The following is a 13,774-nucleotide window of genomic DNA, read 5'->3' on the forward strand; positions in this document are numbered from 1 at the left end:
ATTAAAGATATAAAAGCAAAATGATAAAAAACATATACTAATGGGTGCCTTCCAATTAACTATGTAGCAGGTGGCACACTTGTATGGGACCCCCAGCTCAGTTGGCCAAGATCTCTCTGGAAGATTTGTCCTTTAAGATTCATCTGCAGGCAAAAAAGGACAATACTTTAAATGGTCTACTCCCAGCCAGACACAGTTAGCCATTGGCTCTATCACCTGCCATTCACTTTTCTCCTTCCACAAAGGGTCCATTTCATTCTATTAGGACAAACAAAGAATGAAAGCTGCAAGGCAAAATCTTTGCGATATGCTGGCCTACTCAGATAAACATACCTTAAAGCTAATAAGTTGTGTGCTTTTCAGACTGATCAAACAAGGGCTGATCCAGATGTGCTGTGTGAGTATTAAGTGATGAATCACATCTTTGGACTTTGTTTGATTTGGTATGTATAGTATGAACAAGACATTTGAGGGAGACACAGATTAAGCAGACTGAGATCAATAATACAGAGATATTTGTTTCAATAATATAATTGCTATTGCATTAGATCAGTGTTTCTCAAACTTGGCAACATTAAGGTGTGTGGACTTCAGTTCCTGAAACCTCCAAGCTACTGCATTAGAACCAGGATTTAACTGTTTTTATGGGGAACTTTGGGTGGGTGGGTGCTCTTAAAAATAGTTCATTTCACTGAGTTGGTGCATGGACTTGTGCCACTGAGTCCTACTCTGATGGTGCTACTGAATATATGATTAGTAGAAAAGCATTATTAATATATATGATTCTATCCATTTTCTTAACTTTCCTTAAGAAACCAAATAACTCATTTTAACATCCTTTCCCCTAGTTTTTAAAATGAATGGAGACAAAAATATCTTTGTGATATTATTAAAAATGGAACATGTTGAAGTGTCTTTCCAAGTGTTTCTCATATGATTGATGAATTGCAACATTGTGTGCTCATATGGCTGTGGAAAGAAATGGGAGGCGGGAAGAAAGAAGGAAGGAGGGGGGGAAGGGAAAGCAACAGAAGGAATGATGGAAAGAAGAGAGAGAGAGAAAAAAACAATTGAAATGAAAATCAAATGTAGCCCTTCCTTCCTTCCTTCCTTCCTTCCTTCCTTCCTTCCTTCCTTCCTTCCTTCCTTCCTTCCTTCCTTCCTTCCTTCCTTCCTTCCTTCCTTCCTTCCTTCCTTCTATGGATCAAAAATGAATTGCTCCTGATACATACATTTACAGAACGCTTTAGGAATTTGTATGCTTATTGTTAGGGAGAGACTGCCAAAGAATTTAAGTAATGTAATTGGTTCATCTCAATTCAACAAATAAATTTAGTTGGGTTATACTCTTAAGTATTCTTAACAGATATATGTTCTTCGAAACTTAGTGAGGTTTACTTATAAACAGAATTGCACACATTACTAACATCTAAATCTAAAGTGTTTTCTGGATAGTAGCAAAAGAAATATCAGAAACATACTACAAACAAAAGCTATTCATATGTTGGCAAAAGCAGAACCCCTGTTTTCTGATTTCAGCCTAATTTTAGTTTGGAACCAAAATATTCTCCAGTAGAATCTATTTCTTCGTTATATTTATTCCCCCAGGTTAATCCCCAAAACTTTAGTTGTTTAATTAAGCTAATTTAAATCATGCAGTTTTTGAAATATGTCAAAATTGTTGATTACTCATGTTCATTTAGCATCTCCAAATGTTAGCTCTCTCTAAGAATATTCCTGATTAGATTATCACTTAAACTACACTTTAGTGTAATAAATCAGTAACAAGGTATGAATTCTGGTTCATATGCTTATTCACGGAGAAAGACAATGAACAAACCTTAGTCCCATGATAAGCAATGAATTCAGATAATTGTGATTTGTTTTAGCCATCATTAAGTAGGGTCATCCATGGTTTGTTATATTAATTTTACCAGGCTGTGCTTCCATCCTAATTCAAAGTGGAAAAGTATGACTGCCAGAAATTCCTTAAAGGAGCAAAATCTTTTTCTGAGTTTTGATGTAAGAAGCTGCAGATAGATGCAACAGGCATTCTCATATTTGAATATTTATTATTACTTATTAGATTTTTATCCCATCTTTATTACTTTATAAGTCATTCAAGGCAGCAAACATACAGTTTACATACAGTTTCTTCCTCCTCACAACAATAACCACCCTATGAAATGGGTTAGGCTGCAAGACAATGACTGCCCAAAGTTGCTTAGCTGCTTTTCATGCCTAAGATAGGGCCAGAACTCACAGTCTCCTGGTTTCTAGGCCAGCACCTTAACCACTACACCAAACTGGTGCTTTCCCCTTTGAAATTGTCTTAATACTTAGCTAAAACCAGAATTTCTCAAATTTGGGTGTAACGTGCACCTGTATTCTAAAGAAAATGAGGAACGTCCCTGTGTCGTCTCTGGCTTTTTCCTAAGAAACAAACTCATGTTTTTCTCCATCGGATCACTGATTGTTGGAGCAGAGCCATTTCCCTATAAATGTAGAATTAATCCCAAACCCTGCTGGCTTACAAAAGTAGAAGACAGATGTGAGAACAGAGAGAAAGAGAGAGAGAGAGAGAGAGAGATTTGCAGCTACCCTTATTTGGTCTAAGTACGTAGATACTTTCCAAGAGGGAAATAAAAGACCGATTGACAGCTTGTCAAAATTTTAGCAGTATTTATGGTATATAGCAGATGTGGCACCTTGTCCACTATCCAGCTGCAGTCCTATTCCTTTATGGCTTTTTGATGTTAGAATGTGTGACATCAGAGAGGAAATCACGTCTCAGAGGCCAGAGGAAAGTTTCTCCCCCAACACCACAAAAACATGGGAGACTGACCAGGGTCGCTAACCCTAAAGGTGACTGGCAGTGTTTAGGAAGTTAGTCTGAGGAGTGGAGAGATGCACGTAAGGGCTCAGAGTCTGAGTAAATGTTTCTGGGATTGCAAGCCTCATGTATGGCGTTTCTCATATGTTGGGTACTCAATGACAAATTAGATATACATTTTTATATCGGTATTTATGTATGGACTAACCCACAAGCAGATGTAAAAATGAAAAAAGGATCTAGCCATTTGTAGAAGTAGACTCAAAAAAAAGCCTGTTTTGCTGTTACAGATACACAAAATGTGAAAAAGCCAAGAAAAGTAAGCTTTCTCTTCTGATCTCAAATGATGTATTTTATGGAGGATGAAGCAAACGGAACCATTTGAGGGAAATATGTGATGATGTGAAATTCGCTTGTTTTTGTTTTATTTTTCCCCTCCCTTTTTTAGCAAAACTCACATTCTGATTCCAGGGCCTGAATATCATATCGAATGCAGTGGAGATCAATACATCTCCACAAAAGCTGCCAGGTACAGGTTTACATTCCTCAAGCATTTTCAAATATTTTCCCTTCTTCTTATTCAGGCTTCCTTCATTCCCCAGCCTGAATTATACATGCAAACAGAGGAACCCAGATTACTGTGTGGTTCATCATTAGCTAGCCAAAGACCAAGCAAAATTTCAAAAATAATAAGGTAATAAAGCGAGGTTTGAGGTGGGATGGAATGGGTAGAGATTTTTGTGTTTCAAGTGCACACACACACAGAGTATAGAAGAAGAACAAATAGATCAGTATGAATAGGTCTTGAGTTGCAAAGAATGATTTGAGATCACATCAGAAAGACCTTATTGATTTAGCATTTACAACCTGGATGCCAGATTGGGGTCAACAAAGTAAGATTGTATTGCATGCCTCTTTTTTCCCCTTGCCTCTTTTTATTGCCAACAAGATGCTCCTGTCATCTTCAAGATCATCAACAGAAACTCCAAAGTGGAAGGAAGACCTGGTAAATATATCAATGCCAATGTGTGCCTTATTATATCCATTAGAGCAACTCTCAAATCAATTCATATGATTGATAGCATCCTCCAGCCAGAATGGCTGACAGGAGGAGCCTTGAACTCCACTTTATAAGAAGCATTATGGTTAAAATAGAAGATGAAGTAGGCTATTCAGGGCGGTCTGTAAATTATGAGTTTGGTTCCTGATTTTTCAAAGGTCAGTTCTGAAGACTAATACCTTAATTGTGGGTCAGCTAATATCTTTTTTGTCTCTAAATGGCAAAGTGTCGTTATAGTTCCTGGACCTGTCCAGAGTAGTTTGGTGAAGCTCAGAGTAATAAACATATACATGTTCCTATAAGTGGATAGGCATAGCAACCCATTTCGCTATGGGAACCAATACATGACAGGTGATAAGACTTCTTGTGAGTTTCTACCTCTCTGGGAGAGCTGTCATCAGTTCTGGGTTAAAGGATAATTAGTCTGAAATGATATAGAGACATTTTCTAACTTGCTCAAGATAACTATCAGGAACCACTACTGTTAATTTCAGTGACTTTCATGTAAAAGAATTACCTGTCTGTGGCTTCTTGGTTATTCAGATATATCCATCCCTCATTTACCTACATTCCTATTGTCAGATCTATGATGATCTTTTAACAACTTCCTTTCCTTTCCTTTCCTTTCCTTTCCTTTCCTTTCCTTTCCTTTCCTTTCCTTTCCTTTCCTTTCCTTTCCTTTTTCTCTTTCTTTCTTTCTTTCTTTCTTTCTTTCTTTCTTTCTTTCTTTCTTTCTTTCTTTCTTTCTTTCTTTCTTTCTTTCTTTCTTTCTTTCTTTCTTTCTTTCTTTCTTTCTTTCTTTCTTTCTTTCTTTCTTTCTTTCTTTCTTTCTTTCTTTCTTTCTTTCTTTCTTTCTTTCTTTCTTTCTTTCTTTCTTTCTTTCTTTCTTTCTTTCTTTCTTTCTTTCTTTCTTTCTTTCTTTCCTCTCCCCTCCCCTTCCATCCCTTTCCCTTTCCCCTTCCCCTTCCCTTCCTCTGCAAACAATGTAGTGCCTTAAAGCTAAAGGCTATTCTCCTAAATCTGTTTACATGCCCTTCTTGTTGGCTACGTGAACTCAAATCTGCAGCCAGAAAAGTAAGCTTGGCTATGCTAATTCCATGGCATTATATCCGGTTGGCCCCTTAAGTCCACAGCATTCAGCTCTATCTGTTTTCATGCCAATCTCCGAGGCTTACATGAACTGAAGCCTGAGATTTGCTGTACAAAGTTATACTTTATCATGACTGATCCTCGGAGGTGATGGTGTCAGATGATAGGGCTGCAGAATCGAACCATTCATTTTTGAAAGGATTTGGACTGCTCTTTAAATATCCCTCATTTATAAGGAAGGCACCACAAAGTCTGCTTCCGAATAAGTTGAAGAGAGACAGAAATAAAGTGGACTGTGTCATGGACAATGGTGATTATTTAACACAAAATTGATTTAAGGCAGAAATAATAGGAAGCCTACGGAATGATGATGACTAATGAAAGAACTGGGTGCAGAGGCAGAGAAGTAAAGAGAGCAGCGGGAGGGAGAAAATGGATCCAGGATGTGAAAAGGAAAAGAAAAAGAAAAACCTGCCACTTCTATGCACTTCATCTCTTTATTTTACTATTTTGTGAAATAGATCAGGCACTTTCATATAGGAGCCAGTGAGGTGCAGTAGATTATGAGCTGGTTTGGGATGAGCAAGCTTTTGCAACTGTGAATTTAACCTGGATCAGTCACTGTCTCTCTCTACCTAACAGGGTTATTGGAAGATATAAATGCATTCTTTCCTGAGCATCTGTGAGAAAATGTGAGTTATAAATATAGTAAGTACTGAACGTTGTTATGGCAAGCAATTTGATATTTGCTCTTATGATTTCTGTCAGTTGCCGCATAAACTGCAGTGAGATTTTGTTATGTTTCCGATGGCATTTCAATATATATTATTATAAATAATTATATAATAAACATTAATAATTAAACATGCTATAGTAAACTGTATACTCAGTATGTATAATATTACCCATATGAGTTAAAGCATACTTTTTAAAACATTCTCTCTTTTGCTTCTTGTAACGATTTTGAAACCATGTAGATAATTGTCAGTATATTTAAAAAAAAAGAGTCCCAAAATTGTACATGGTTAAATGTTGTTTATACATGATATTATACAAATTAATTAATTTTCATATACTGGAAAGATTAAGTGTTCTACATTTCAAATTGCATCTCCATGTAGGCTTTTGAATGTATCGTTATAACAATTAATCCATCCTGAATTTATGAGTACTAATAAAGAAATGTAACCGCCACTGTTTTAAAAGATATATGGAATGTTTTAATTTTTGTAATAAATTTTAAAAATGTATTTCAAGCACTAATGTTCACTCCACAGCCTTCAGAACAGACACAGTTTAAAAGAAACATTAAATTAGAAGCTACGAAGACATGGTGTGTGCTGATTTTTCTCTCTTACATCAGGGACATTTCATTCCTTTCACCCTGACTTAATGTCCCATATTTGCAGTGATTTCATCGTAAATATTTTTTTCTTCCAAGTTTATCTCCATTTCTATACTGTATTTATTAGAAATGTTCTTCCAGTCAAGTAACAATATTTTATATAGGGCACCAGTAATCAATCAGTCAGCTAATCAGACAATCAAATCTAATTTTTCCAATCTGCTTTATTTTTCTTTTGCTTGTCTGATGCAGGAATCTGACTTCTCAAATTGCTTCTCAGCTGACATATGGAAGTCCATGAAAAACAGCTGGGATTGCTTCTAAAACTATACTCATGCTAACATACATTTCTTTTTTTTATTATTATTATGAAATGCTTAAACTGCCTTCCCCATACACAGGGTTTGGCCATATGTCTTCATCCCTGTTTTTGAAATTGGGATGCCTGCATGACAGCATGACCAGATAATCCGGAGATCTTATTCATGATTCCATCTATTGTAACAATGGATTCTCATATATTACGCAACCTATTGGGTGATCTTGTACGTATGATGTAGTGGAAAATAAAATTAGCAGTTTTTCCTAACCCATTGCCTTCCAGGTGCAGTGCATTTCAACCCATAATCTTCAACCATCCTAAGCAATATCTAAGAATATTGGAAAAATCTGGTCTAACATTTCCAGAGGTCACCAGGATAGGGACAATATCAGATGGATTTTTATTCTGAATATAATAAGTTTGATGTGAGGCTAGAGGGGGGGGGGAAATGGCAATAGACAGCATTTTACTGGAACTGGTTTTCGGTCTGGTTATTTCCAAAAGACGCTCTCTGGCAGAGTAGCTCTGCTGATGACCAAATGTTTCCCAGAAAAATGGCAAGGAAAGAAATAGATATATAGTGTTACGGTGCCATTAGGGTCTCACGTCAAGCAACGCTGCCCAAGGAAAGAATTTGTTTACCTTAATCTTAGTACAGAGTGTCCTACTTCAGAGCCACAGGGCACAGAGTGGCTGTTAGAGAGAGATCCCCATAGTAGAAGAACAGCGAAGCTCTTCAAAGCTCTTGAGAATGGAGTAATAGCTTCCGACCTCTGAAGTGGAAAGCGAGGATCAAGGTGCTGATAATCACATCCATGGTTGCTCAACACTGACAGAAGATGTCAGGTCTGGATAGCTGTATTTTCTCAAAGGAGTCAGAATCCCAGAGACCTGCAGGGTTACCCACCGTAGCAACAACTTTAACTTTTGCTACTCACAACTAGCGGCTTTTTTTCCCCTAACAGCCTTTGTCATCTTACTGCCTGAGCTGTTCCTGCTTTAAAAAAATAATAATACACAACATAACCAAAAATAAAGAGGAAATGTCTACTGCTGGGAAAATGAAGGTGTGTATTAGGGCTTCATGGCCTCTTTTTGTACCAAATGGCAGAACCCAAAGGCCAATCAAAATACACACACACACACACACACACACACGCACGCACACACACACATATATATGGTTTCATATGGCAACCGATTTTAACATTTATATAATAAATTGTCTATGGGGCCTGCCTTTTGGGACACCCTGTATTTGCTTAAGAAACACTGTTTAATCTCTGTGGAATAGAAAGAAAGCAAAGAGAATATTCATTTCCAGATTTATTTTCTTACACAAAGAAAAATACCAAAATTCAAGGAGGGTTACAGAGGGTTTTTCAAAATGATAAGTGAATAGCAGAAGGAAGGATATCAGCTGGGGCTGATTTATCCTGTACAACATCTTTTGCATGCAAGATAAAAATAATAATAATTTTAAGATATTTTTTTAAGAAAACACACTATTGTTGATGTAAAACAAGAACTGGGGACAAATTCACTGATATATTTAAACTATGCAATATAATAAAAACAGAAGTTTAACAACTTCCAAATAGAATTCTCACCAAATTAGGTAAATGACTAACAGAGTACAAGGACACACACAATTTTATTTATCCAAGGTGTAAAAGTTAATGCATGTTAGTGCAAAAAACATACTAAATTTGCATGTAGAGTAACCAACAGGAAAAAGGTTTTGGGTCATAGTGACAGAGCTTAATTTGACCAGCATGCAACTAATATGAAATAGATTGATTCTAGTGAAGGATTGTGAAGATTGAAATTAACAGTGCTGATATTATCATGCACAATATAAATCTATTGTGAATTCCACAGTTGAACAGCAGATACAGGTCTGATCATAACCAGTGAAAAACAATAATGGAGAATGGAACAGATGTAGGAGAAATTTCTTGACAGTGAGAACAATCAACCAGTGGAATAGCTTTCCTCCAGAGGTTTTGGGTGCTACAACACTGGAGGTTTTCAAAAAGATATTGGCCAACTATTTATTTGAAATGGTATAGGGCAGGGCTGTCAAACTCAATTTCATTGAGGGCCGCATCAGCATTGCAGTTGCCCTCAGGGGGCCAGGTGGGTGTGGCCTGGGTGGGTGTGGCCTACTGAGTGGGCGTGGCTAGAGTGCATATGGCCTACTGGGTGGGCGTGGCCAGCTCTACATCGTTTGCATCAAGGGTGCCTATGGGGGCCTGGGCAGGAGTGGGACAGATCTGAAGGTCTCTGGCAGAAGGAGGGTCTCTGGGCCAGGGCCAAGGCAGTGGGGGCCGTTCCCTCACTGTTTCCAGGATGGCTTCGCGGGCTGCATGAAACCACTTCAGGGGCCGGATCCGGCCCTCGGGCCTTGTGTTTGACATGTCTGGTATAGGGGCACCTGCTTGAGCAGGAAGGTGGACTAGAAGACCTCCAAGGAAACTTCCAACTCTATTTTTCTGTTACAGGAGTCAAATGATCAGGGAATGAGGCCACCTTCATAAAAGCAAAGGTCACCTTATGTGGGGATTATTATAGAGTAAACATAAGGTCAGGCAGGACTAAGGTACCACAAATCAAGGTGCATAGTGGGGAGGAAATGGGGAGGAGATGAAAAATGAATTCTTCCCAGTCATAATACAATGCTATTTATTGAAGCTAATATGTGAAAGATTCCAGTTAATATATAGTCGAACTGTAAAGTTCTATCTCATCAGATGTGGTGATAGTCAAACTGGATTCCCACAAAATGGAATTAGACAATTCATGGAAGAAATGGCTGCTCATCATATACCAGATATGTGACACCTTCAGGATCTATGCTATGAATATCTGTAATTATTGATTAGCAGATAGATTCTCAAGGTTCTCTGGCTTAGAATGGTTCAACCAAGCAGGTATTGGGTCTAATCAAGCAGCATTGTTCATGTTCTTGTTGTTTGTTTATCCTGTTAATGCAGTAATGAATCTGTCTACTTCGCATTACCCAATCTAAATAAATATTACAAGTAACAAACCTCTGTGTATGTGTTCATTAAGTTTATCTAGTTTTTCTTTCTTTGCAGAAGAGCAGGAGGCAGATATAAGAAAAGCATAAAATGGCCAATTAACAATCCAGCTAAAACTGTTCCAAAGAAATGCAGATAGTCCTCATTTAGTGACTGTTCATAGTTACGATGGTGTGAAAAAATTAACTTGGTGACCAATCGTCTCATGTACAACAATCTTTGGTTTGTAAAGCAAAGTCATGCTGAAATAAGACTGTAAGCATAGCTACAATTTCATTTAGCAACGGCTTCACTTAGCAAATGAGTTACCATTTGCTATCAGCCAAGTGACGTTCACAGCTTTAATTCTAACTTTACTTCTATGGATCTCACTCTATATTTAAGAGGTCCCTAAGGGGGTTAGGGTATAAGTGCACTGATGTGCCTGCCGTTCCTGTCACATTTTGATTTTCTTATTTTCTTTGTTTGAATGTGTAATTGTGATTTGACGAATAAAAATAAAATACCAGTCCCAACAGTATTACTAAACGAGGACTATCTGTATTTCACATCCTCCAATTTGCTCAAAATCGGTGCTCTGTAACTAACACACTTTTTGTTGCTTCCAAAATACGATTCACACAGGAGTTCCACAGCCTTGGAGTAAAATACAGAACTAAATCATGTTTTCTTTCTGTTTCTCACAACTACAACAGATCCAGCATATGGGGCTTCTTAAGTGACCATTCTGAACACGGAACAAGAGATGCACAAGCTAAACTTTTCTCTCAAACTGCCTCTGTCTTATCTAGATATATTTTATAACGTTAGAATAGCAGTTTATCTATGTTGGTTGCACAACTCTTTCAAATGTAGCTCAACATACTCTGGAGCCAACTCTGGCTTTATGTACACTCGCATTTCATTATTGAAATGGTGCCCCAAATGGACAATACTTATGTGAAACCAGTAAAGAAATGATCGGTCCAGAAAGATGATTTTTGGTGCTTAAAACAAAAAATTACCTCTTTCCCCCCCTATTCTTGTTATTTGACCATGGTTAGACCCCTACTATGTAAAGCATTTTGTAATAGCTTCTGCTTTAATAAATATCACATATTAAAATGAAGCTGGCATTAAACTATATAATCATTCACCTAGTTCAGTAATTGGGCCCTGACCACCAGCAGGGATAATAATTTGCTATATTTTTTTGTTTATCTTCAGCCTGTCACAATAGGCACTATTGTGGTGCTTGCTCCCAATTTGAAACACTTCCAATTGTATGGACCTCAGCTCCCAGAATTCTCGGAAATTGCCTGTCCATGGGAAATTCTGGGAGTTACACCACTCGTTAAAGGGAGATCAGGTTGGGAAAAACTGTTGTATTAGAAGCACCCAGACCATAATTCAGATTCCCTTAAGACTTCAGAGGTCATCTTATTCTAACAATATGATCCATGGTTGCTATAGGACATGTCCAGGCTGAGTCCAAGGGAGGGGTCAAGGGCATCATCACTTTGGAGTCCTTTTGCACCCACAAGAGATCCAAGTCCAGCCCACCTTGAATTAAATTGACCCTTATCTACCACCAATTTGCTTTGACTGTTAGTAGTTCAGATTCTGGTAGAGAATATTATCATGTAATAAACCTGTATTCATTTGAACTGCCTTGCTTCCTGATTTCCTGCCCTTGACATTTCTATGCTCATATTGCCAACACAGTTTGGGTTTTTAAAGCCTCTGTTCCTTATACTTAGTCACCTTTCCAGACTGATAATATTTATTTATGCCTGTATTTTAAGTGAGCTTTTCAAATACATAAAAGCATTTCATGAGACAACCTTTGACTTGTTGAGTCATCATTTCAGAAATATTTCCTTCCTTAAACAGAGAAACAGAATGGCCATGGGTGGGCAAGAAAGCTGTGAGAAGGGAAGGAACTTCTGACTTCCTACTGGTTTGACTGTAGCTGACTGCCCTCCAGTATCTGATGGTGGGAATGGTCTACCCAGGGTCGGGAGGGCTAAGGTGGGACTGGGCTACTGAATCTCTGGGCAGAGGTGCAGCAGCACAACAGCCCTGAAGCAACTACAAATGTGCTTAATTTCAATTCTATGGGAATCATGAATCCTGGATTTTGGATACATTCTGCAAGTTTCCCTATTTGAGGTACCTGGGTTCAAAAACTGTTGCCCTATGATACGTTCCTTCAGCCAGTTAAAGGGTGCCACCGGTCAGAGAGTGCCGACTGGTGACCCCCAGGGGGAGGGCGTTCTCTGTGGGTGCGCCGGATCTGTGGAACCGTTTACCGGTTGAGCTCCGGATGGCCCCCGACCTTCGCTCCTTCCGACGTGATCTAAAGACCTATTTGTTTGAACAAGCCGGCCTGGTCTGATGGGTTTTTATCACTGTTTTAATGTAAATGTATCTGTTTTATTGGGCATTATGGTTTAATCTCTTCTTAATTTTTGTATTTCTGTATTTTAGTATTTATTGCCCTGTTCACCGCCCTGAGCCTTCGGGAGAAGGGCGGTATACAAATAAAATAAAAATAAATAAATAAATAAATAAAGGTTACCAACATGAGAGTTTTAATAGTCCATAGATTGTGCACATTCTGTACCTTGCTGTCGTTCTTGTCCTCTTCTATTCAATTCTGTAAAACAAGGTTAGTCTGAATTGCTGAGCTATATAAATCTAATTGAATGGCAAATTTAAAACCTACAATCATTTTCATGTTGGAAGAGGAAGAGAAAAACGGTGACAGTAAAAAGTAAAACAATGACAGTAACAAGAACACTACACACTCACTGCTCTTCTCTAGAATGAGCTAGAGTTACCAAATTCTGGAGACCCAAAGCTCATAAGAGAACGTTGACTGATAAAATATACAAAAGGATAAAAAATATTTTTCAAGGCCAAGTCACAAACCCTAATATTTATTTATTTTTATTTTTATTTTAATTCCATTTATATCCCGCCCTTCTCCGAAGACTCAGGGCGGCTTACAAGCTTAGCAGTAGCCTTCATTCTATGTATATGCCTGCTTATTAGGGCTTTCACACACACCCCAAGCGGCATTATTACAAAGTCAGCTTAATTGCCCCCAACAATCTGGGTCCTCATTTTACCTACCTCGGAAGGATGGAAGGCTGAGTCAACCTTGAGCCTGGTGGGACTCGAACCTGCACTAATTGCAGGCAGCTGGTGTTACTTAAGGAGGCATTAGCCCACTGCTCCACCAAGGCTCTTTTAATATAAGGTATATGTGGTCATAGGTTAGTCATGATTAACTCAACCAACCTGCAATTTTCTGGTCTTCAACATAACAATGAACTCTAATCAGAAAGATTGGAGTGTGCCTAGTGTACAGAAACATCAAGAAAAATTTTTGTGTGTTAAGGAAACGAAGTGGAAGAAACTCTCCTGGTTCTTAAGCATTGCCTGGGTGAAAAGTATGGGAATAAATAGAATCCCAGAGAAACTGGTTTGCTGATGCAAAGAGATGGCAGAGACTGTGAATAGGGTTAGGAATGCGGAATGTCACAATATGAGGACTTATTTCTCCCAGTGATTTCAGTGCAAAAAAAGTACACCTAAAAGTACCTGGATCATTTCATGAGAAGGAAGGCTTTTTCAGACCCAGTCTGTTTTTCATTCCTGCATTCTCTCCATTTACAGCATGCTCCACAGTATTTCCCAAAGGCAATAAATTTTATCCATTTTTCTTTTTTAATTTTTCCTTTTTCATGAACATTAATAGTACAACTTAATCAGTACCTCTGCAGAGAAACAGCTGCATCTGAGGCAGTCAGGCACTGTAATGTATTTGTATTCTGAGAAACTTGTTTTCATCTGTTTCTTTGGCCCACATTTTTTCATAAACAATATGTTGTTTCAACTTTGTAAAGAAAGATTTTTTTAAAAAAAATGGGACAAGGGTCTGGAGCAAAATGACTGAAGGCTGTATTATATTCCCCAGGGGAGATAGTAGCAGACTAGATTCTTAAAATTGTGGGTTGCTTTGCAAGACATCAAATAGAAAAATCCCGGGTTCAACATTTTTGAGCTGTATAATACAATGGAGTGCTTTCATGCA

Source organism: Vipera berus, assembly GCF_964194415.1.
Source record: "Vipera berus genome assembly, chromosome: 3".
Taxonomy (NCBI): Eukaryota; Metazoa; Chordata; class Lepidosauria; order Squamata; family Viperidae; genus Vipera; species Vipera berus.